Source organism: Octodon degus, unplaced genomic scaffold (genome assembly GCF_000260255.1).
Source record: "Octodon degus isolate 3935 unplaced genomic scaffold, OctDeg1.0 scaffold00024, whole genome shotgun sequence".
Classification (NCBI taxonomy): domain Eukaryota; kingdom Metazoa; phylum Chordata; class Mammalia; order Rodentia; family Octodontidae; genus Octodon; species Octodon degus.
In genome coordinates, this window is record NW_004524600.1 from 9,325,267 (window position 1) to 9,333,268 (window position 8,002).

Here is an 8,002-nt window from a genome sequence, read left to right on the forward strand (position 1 = left end):
AACTCCCAGGGAAGAAATTCTTCAAAATATAGACTTTCTCACATATTTTCATGTGATTTAATTGTAACTAGTCCTAACACTATGTCAGAGAGTTCTTTGACTGATTAATGGCCATCAATTAATTTTAATTTCTCAATTGTTCCTTAATCTGTCTTTAGTTTTTGGAATTTTTGTTTTATATGCTTTTTCTTTACAGTCAAATAACAAAGAATTTTTAAAAAATTTAGTTCTTGAAAGCTAACAACTTTGGAAGTGACACAGATACATGGAAATTAAACAATGTATTCTTGAAATACCAGTGGATCAAGAAAGAAATTGTGAAGGAAAATTGAAATTTTTTGAGAAATGAAAATGGAGACAGAGCACATGGAAATCTATGGAATACAGTCAAAATAGTTCAACATACAGATTAGGGAAGAAATTTGCACACAGTGCATCTGGAAGGGGGTTAGCATCACATATATAAGGAAGTTTTAAAACTCAAGGACAAACTCAAATAACCTAATAAGAAATGTGCAATGGCTCTAAATAGGAAAATACTCAACATCTCTAACCATCAGAGAAATTCAAACCAAATCTACAATGAGGTATCATCTCACTCCAAAAAGAATAGCTCTTATCCAAAAGATAAAACATGACAAATGCTGGTGAGAATATGGAGAAAAGAGAATGCTTTCCCACTGTGATGAATTTCTAACTCATGGTCAACTTATTACACCCAGCTGAATTAAACTATCATGGTGCTGGGTACAGGAGGCCCACCTGAGGGTTGTTGCCAGCAGCATAAAGGCAGAACAGGAGAAGCTGCCAGGATGCTATTTGAAGAAGCTGCTGGAAGCTGCTGGTTCTCTTAGGCTGTGCTGCTGGAGAACCTTGTAATGCTGGTTTTCCTGATGAACTTTGGAGGACTCTGGTCCTCATCTTGAGCATCGCTTCCTGGATCCAGAAAGGAAGATGGTGCACTACTCAGCCTCATGCAGAAGCTTGTATTGACTTTCCTGATGGGAACTTGACTTTCCTCATTGCCAAAGGAATTCACAACCTCACTGTTGCTCAGGATGGTGGTAGTACTTTTGGGGGAGCTCTGGTGCTTACCTTGAGCATTGCTTCCTAGCTTCAGTTGAGATCCCTTAGCTTGCTAGCACAGATTCTTCATCCCACTGGCATAGACTTTCTGGCTTCCACCACTGAACTGTGGGCCTTTCCAGCACAGAACTGTGAAGCAGGCCTGCATGAGACTTTGTTGTAGACTCGAGGCCTCCAGGTGGACTGGTGGGAGGCATTGCTATGAGCTCTAGGTTTTCACCTGGACTCATACAGGACATTGGGATCCAGTCCTTCAGCTGGATTCTTTAGTATTTAGTGTTTGGATAGATTTCCTGCACATATATATATGATTCTTGGGTGGTTCCTTATAAACAGACTACTATAAAATGTGGCCTGCATTATATTGTTTGCCTTGCAAAACCCTCAAATCATGACACTCACTGATAGCACATTGTGGAAAATGTTATGAAGTTTCTCAAAAAATTCAAAATAGAATTACCATTTGATCTAGCAATCCAACTCTTGAGTACCTATCTAAAGGAAATGCGATCAGTATGTCAAAGAGGTATCTGTGGTATTGTGTTAATTGAAGTTGCATTTGCAGCAGCCAAGAAATTAAAAGAACCTAAGTGTTCATCAACTGATGGATGGATGATACACACACATACATACACACACACACACACACACACACACACACACACACATTATTCAGCCATAAAAAGAATAAAATCTTGTGACAACATGAATGAAACGGGAAATCATGTTGAGTGGAATAAACAAGGCACAATCACTATATACAAAATCTAAAAAGTTGATAGTTGGCCTGGGGAGATAGCTCAATGGTCTAAGTGCCTGCCTGGCAAGTGCAAGGACCCGGGTTCGATCCCTGGTGCTGCATTCTCTCTGCTGGTCACTGAAACAGAGTGTGGTGGCACACGCCTGTAATACCAGCCCTCAGAGGCTGAAACTGAGTTGCATAGTGAGACCCTATACCAAAAAATAAATAAATAATTTTTAAAAAATATAAAAGTGGATCTCAGCAATTGAGAGTAGAACAGTGGTTACCAAGGGTGAAGAGAGTAGAGAGAAGGTAAGTAATGTTGATCAATGGGTAATAGGTTATAGTTCAACAGGGTTAAGAAGTTCTAGTATGCTTTTAAAAAGTAGAGTAATTATAGTGATTGTACTCAAAAGGCTACAAGGAAGGGATCTGAGTGTTTATGTTCCAAACATGTGATAAACAATAACCACAAAGGGAGCCAATTAAATGTTTAAAAGCAACCTTAAACCAAAAGCAATCAAAACAATATGGTACTGGCATAATGATAATAGACATATAGAATGATGCAGCAGAATTGAGAACCCTTAAATAAATCCACATATATGTGGTAAAATTGATCTGTAATGAAATGAAGAAATGGCACTGTAAAAATTGGGTATTCATATAGGAAGTAGAAATTGAATTCTTATTTTACACCAATCAACTCAAAGTGGAATAAAGATCTAAAATGTAAAACTCTCAAAAGAAAATATAGAGAAAAACTTCATGACATTCGTCCTGACACCAATTTATAGAAATGACGTGAGAAACACAGACATGAAAGTAAAATAACTAAGCAATATCACATCTAATTAAAGTTTGTATATGGCAAAGGAAACACAAGTGTGAAAAAACAACCTATGGATGGGAGAAAATATTTGAAAGTCATGTATCTATAAGGGATTAATCTCCAAAATAAATAAAGAACACTACAACTCAATACTAAAAAAATACTGATTTAAAAATGTAAAAATATATGAATACACACTTTTCTGAAAAAAGCATAGAGGAAATCAAGAGGTACATGAAAAATGTTCAACATCGCCAATTGTCAGGGAAAGGAAATCACAGTGAAATTTCACCTCACACCTGTCAGGATGGTTGCTATGAAAAAAGATAACTTGGTGAGGATGCGAAGAAGGTGGAAACCATACACACTGTTGGTGGAAATGAAAGCTAGTGAGGAACTGTAGACAATGTGTGAAGGTTACTCAAAGACTTAAAACAGAAGCATCATCTGATCCATAATCTTATTTCTGGGCATGTAAGCAAAGCAATTTAAATCCAAAGAGATATTAACACCCTTATGTTTACTGTGGCGCTATGCACAGTAGCCAAGATAAACAACCTGAATGTACACTGATCGATGGACATCTAAAACTACATGGCGTATACACACAGTGAAATACTATTCAGCCTTTGTAAAAAGGAAGTTCTGTGGTATAAGGAAACATGGGTGAACCTTAAAGAACATGCTAAGCAAAATAAGTGTGTCAAAGATAGGCAAGAATGTCATAATTTCATTTGAATGAGATATTAAAGTAGCAAAATGGGTAGAAACGAAGAGTGAAATCGTGATTTCCAGAAGATGGGGAGGAGCAGCTGAGAATTAATAATCATTAGCCATGTGGTTTCAGTCGAGCAGGATGAAGAGGAGCTACAGATCTGCTGCACTACAACGTTAACTGTAGTCAGTGGTACTAGGCTGCATGCTTAAAAATTTGTTGCAGGTAGATCTTCATGTAACGTGTTCTTAATGGGGTGAGGGGGATGCCAAGATGACTCCTATAGTCCTGTACAAGGGACAGGCATTTGTGCGCAGACTAGGGTGAAGATGGGGGATCATCACATGCAGGTCTCATTGCTTCTCGGGGCTCACGAGTGAGCAAACAAGCTCACCTAAGGATGCGCAGAGAGGTGGACGTGGGGAGAACTCTGGGGCTGTACTGATGGCCACTCGGAGTTGAGGTGAGCCAAACCCATCACAGGCAGACCTCCACAAGCCCATTACAGGCCAACCCACAGATTTCAAGACAGTTTCGGTGACGTGAGGGGCCACCAAGGAGTGTTGTGTCAGACATAGGGCTGAAGTCTTTGTGACTTGATGAAATAGTAATTTTTTTTGTTTTTGTTTTTGTATTTTAGGGAAGGGTCTACAGGGTGTTCAATCAGACTCGTAGTGATCCTCCTGTTTACAGCCTCCCAGGAGCTGGGATTACAGGCACGCGCCATCACGCCCAGTCTCAATTGCTGTCTCAGCGAGCTCCCGGGGCGGGGCCAGCAAAGCAGGCCCAGGGATGAAATCCCCGGCCCATGCGCTTGCTTGCAGATGCTTTAGTCTCCTGAGCCATTTGGCTGGCCCTGAAATACTCATTTTGGAAACAATCACTTCAGAACTTGTGCAGCTGTCCTGAAGATGTGGAGAGAAGTGAATAAACGCGTTGGTTAGAAGCTACTGTGTGGTAACAAGGCTTAAGCCTCTGCAGCTCTGTACAAGAGATCATTTCTCATTTTTTCAAATGCCTCAAAGAGGGCAGCAGGGGCTCACTCTGTTCTCCCAGGTCACCAAGGGAACTAAGCTGAGCTGTAGTTCACTTTACCATCTGGAGCACGTGACCTATTCAGTCCCACTGAAGAAGAGATGACTGCAAAGCTGTGCACAGGTTGTCAATGCTTTCTGGTGGCAGTACACATACCATTTCTTCCGGAAGTCAAAATTTATTACATGATTTTTCATTGTTGTTTTCATTCTTAAAAGTTATATTTCTCAGTACCTGTTTGCAATGTGTAATGATTGGGTGCACTGTGGAGAGCTGGTACACATGCATAATATGTTTTCATTCTTTTAATCTCCCTTTCTTCCACTCTTGCTCTCATCTTTTATCCCTTTCCTATCTGCAGAAGTTCTGTTTCCCTATTTCCTAAGTGGGATTTATGCACAATGGAGTATTGCGCTGCTATAAAGAAGGGTAAACTTGAGTCATTTATAAGACAATGGATGCACTTTTTTTTTTTAAATTTTATTTTAGGGAAGGGTCTACAGGGTGTTCAGGGTTCTCACTACTAGATTGGTCTCATAATGATCTGCCTGTTTACAGCTTCCCAAGAGCTGGGATTACAGGCTTGCGCCACCACACCCAGTCTCAATTGCTGTCTCAGCACACCCTGGGGGTGGGGCTGGCATGGCAGGCCCAGGGATATAACCTGGCCCTTGCACCTGCTTACAGGCACTGTAATCTGCTGGGCTATTTGGCCAGCCCTGGATGCACCTTGAGACCATAATATTAAGTGAAATAAATCAGGCACACAAGCTAAAATATTGTGGGATTTTTCTTACGTGAGAAGCCCAAACCAAAGAACGCAATAAAAATCATTTTATGATTTTTACCTAAACCTAGCAGGCTGGAAAAGGGAGCAGAGATGGAGTGGCTGGTAAGGTCCACAGTGTCTACCACAATAAGTTCAGGTGGCTTAGATGAAAGCTGCAGAAGGCAAGAGAGGAGGCAGGAAGCCACGTGTGGTCTGAAGGACACAGAAATTGAAGGCCACAAGGACTGAGGCAGTGTGGTGGGGTGGAGCTAGGAAGGAATGGTGTAGGGTGATCCTTGGGGACTCAGCATACTCACTAGGGTGAGGAAAGTTGACAGTAGAATCAGTGTAATACAAGTAGTGGTGAGGTTCACTTGGGCCAGTACTGGGCCTGCAGAACCTCATTAGACATGCCTTGGAGAACTACAAGCCTGGAGTTCAAAATATAGGCAGAACATGCTGCAAGTACTTAAATACCATTGAATAGTTACAGGTAGAGACCAAAGACATGTATGGGGATATGATCCAGGAGAAGAGACCATAAAATGAGCTTAGATGAGATCTGAACAATCCGCATTGTGCGTGCAGTCTGGAACCCAGACTGGTTCAGGAAAGAGGGTCAGAAAGTCTGTTTACACAAGACTATATTTAACTGGCTTTTGATGTATGGTGCAGAGGCCAGACAGAAAAGCAGCGATCAGTGGAGTGCAATATTTGTTCAACATCAACAGAAATAAGCCAAGACTTCTTATGAGCTCTTGCAGATTTATTTTAGATAGTGAAGAGCAGCTTGACACTACATAAAATTAGATACCAGAACAGTTTACAGAATAAAATGAGTGGATGCACTAATTTTACTTCTTAATTCTATCTCTGTGGTCCAGCTGTTTTCAAGTTGTGTTTCTCAGAGGGACCCGAGGAGCTGCCATGTGATGCAAGGTGAGGGTGGAGCCCAGGGTCTTATCTTTTCTGTCTCACTGCCCCCACTATTGGTCATATTATAAGGTTTCTCACAAGATTGCATTTGAGGGGGAAAAGTTGCACACTACAAATAAAACCAAACCATTTCCTTCATTACCATCAGGGTAAGAAAGTCTCAGCTGCAGCTTTCATTATGTCTTGCGTGGGTTATTAGACCTTCTTCCCACTGGCCTTCCCACCTCTATGTTGTCCCTTTGTGAGTCATACCTCACATTGCTCCCAAGTAATCCTTCTCAGACAAAAATCCAATTCTGGTATTGACTTTGGCAGGGTAGTTATTGACTCCCTGTCAGCCCATGTATAAAGTTAAGCTTTAAAGAGTGACAGTTAGCACTTCATGCCCTGGCATCTCCTTCCCTCTCTCACCTCGCTTTCAGGAGGCCCTCGTTTGCTCTGTGTGACTCAGCCGGAAGTTTCCCCTCACAGTGCCCCAGGAGTACAGAGTGTCTTCTGCTTGGTGAACTCAATGTCTTAGCTGCAACTTTGGCACAACCTGCTCTTAGAAGATGCCCTGACCTCCATTAGTGCCATTAGGAGTCCTCTGAGGCTCCCTGGTGACAAAGGCATACCTCTGCCATAGCACATAGCCCACATTATTGTATTAATTGAAACTGAGGGTTGTCTCCCTAGTGGATGGTAAGCACATACTTTGAAGAAAAGGACTGGCTCATCAACCCTTTATCCACGGAGCTTGGCACTGATCTTGACCCTCAGTCTTGCTCAACAAGAACATGAATGAATGTCATCCTCTCTGGGCATGGCTAAAATAATAGATTTTTATCCATTTGATTCATTTGAAAAGATTTGTTCAATGAATATAGACTAAGCAGCTTCATAAAGTTTTGTTTACATGGTTTTAAAAATTTTGCATTTTTAGCTTTTGTAAATACAGTATCTCAGAGTAACATTTCAGAATATTATGGAAGATGTATTTATGAATAAAATATGAAATACATAAATGATATATAAGACTATTTGGGCAAAAATATTTTTAAAGGTAAATGGATGCTTTTCAACACCCTTCTTATAAGTGAAATAAATCAGACCCATGTGTGTAAACATAGTATTGTCTTGTAGGAAGCTGCGGAGGCTGGAAAATCAGTCAAAGGTATGTAGGTCAGACTAGGCCTCAGTGCCTAAAGCAATCAAGCTGCTTCATTCCTGAGATAAGCATCCTGACCTGTTAATGTTGGCTACTAGTCACCAGGCAACCTTGTGTCAAGTGTTAACTAACTTTGCAGAAGGTATAAATAAATGCAGATTTCATTGTGCTGGAGCATGAGTCTTGCCCATCTGGCAGACTACCAACCCCCTAGCCCAGCTTTTGTCTTCTTGTCTATCTTTCTTATTCCTGTCGCCGTGTCTCCCCGGGTAGAACTGTTTGCAGTTAAGACCAACAGATCCCAACATTGTCTCTCTAGTGTGAGAAACTGAAGAAGTAAATAAGATCCAAAATGTATAATGGAATATGTGAATTGGGAAGAAAGTGTTTGAAAGAAGGGGCAAAGTGTGATGGCGCAAAGGGGAAAGGAAGAAAGGGAAAAATAAACACAAGATAGTTAAGAGAGTTATATAGCTAATTTCTCTTAGTCCATTGAAAAGAAAGGTTTATGTGAATATTGTTTGGATGAGATATCATGCCTAGATCTTGTACTCTGAATCACTACTCTATAGACAATGATACACAATGTACTAATTATTGTAACTCTCCTACTAACCTGCTTTGAAACTTTGTTTTATTGTTATTTTAAATTTTTTTTCTTTTTAGATGAATAGATCTTCTTCTTCTTCTTCTTCTTCTTCTTCTTCTTCTTCTTCTTCTTCTTCTTCTTCTTCTTCTTC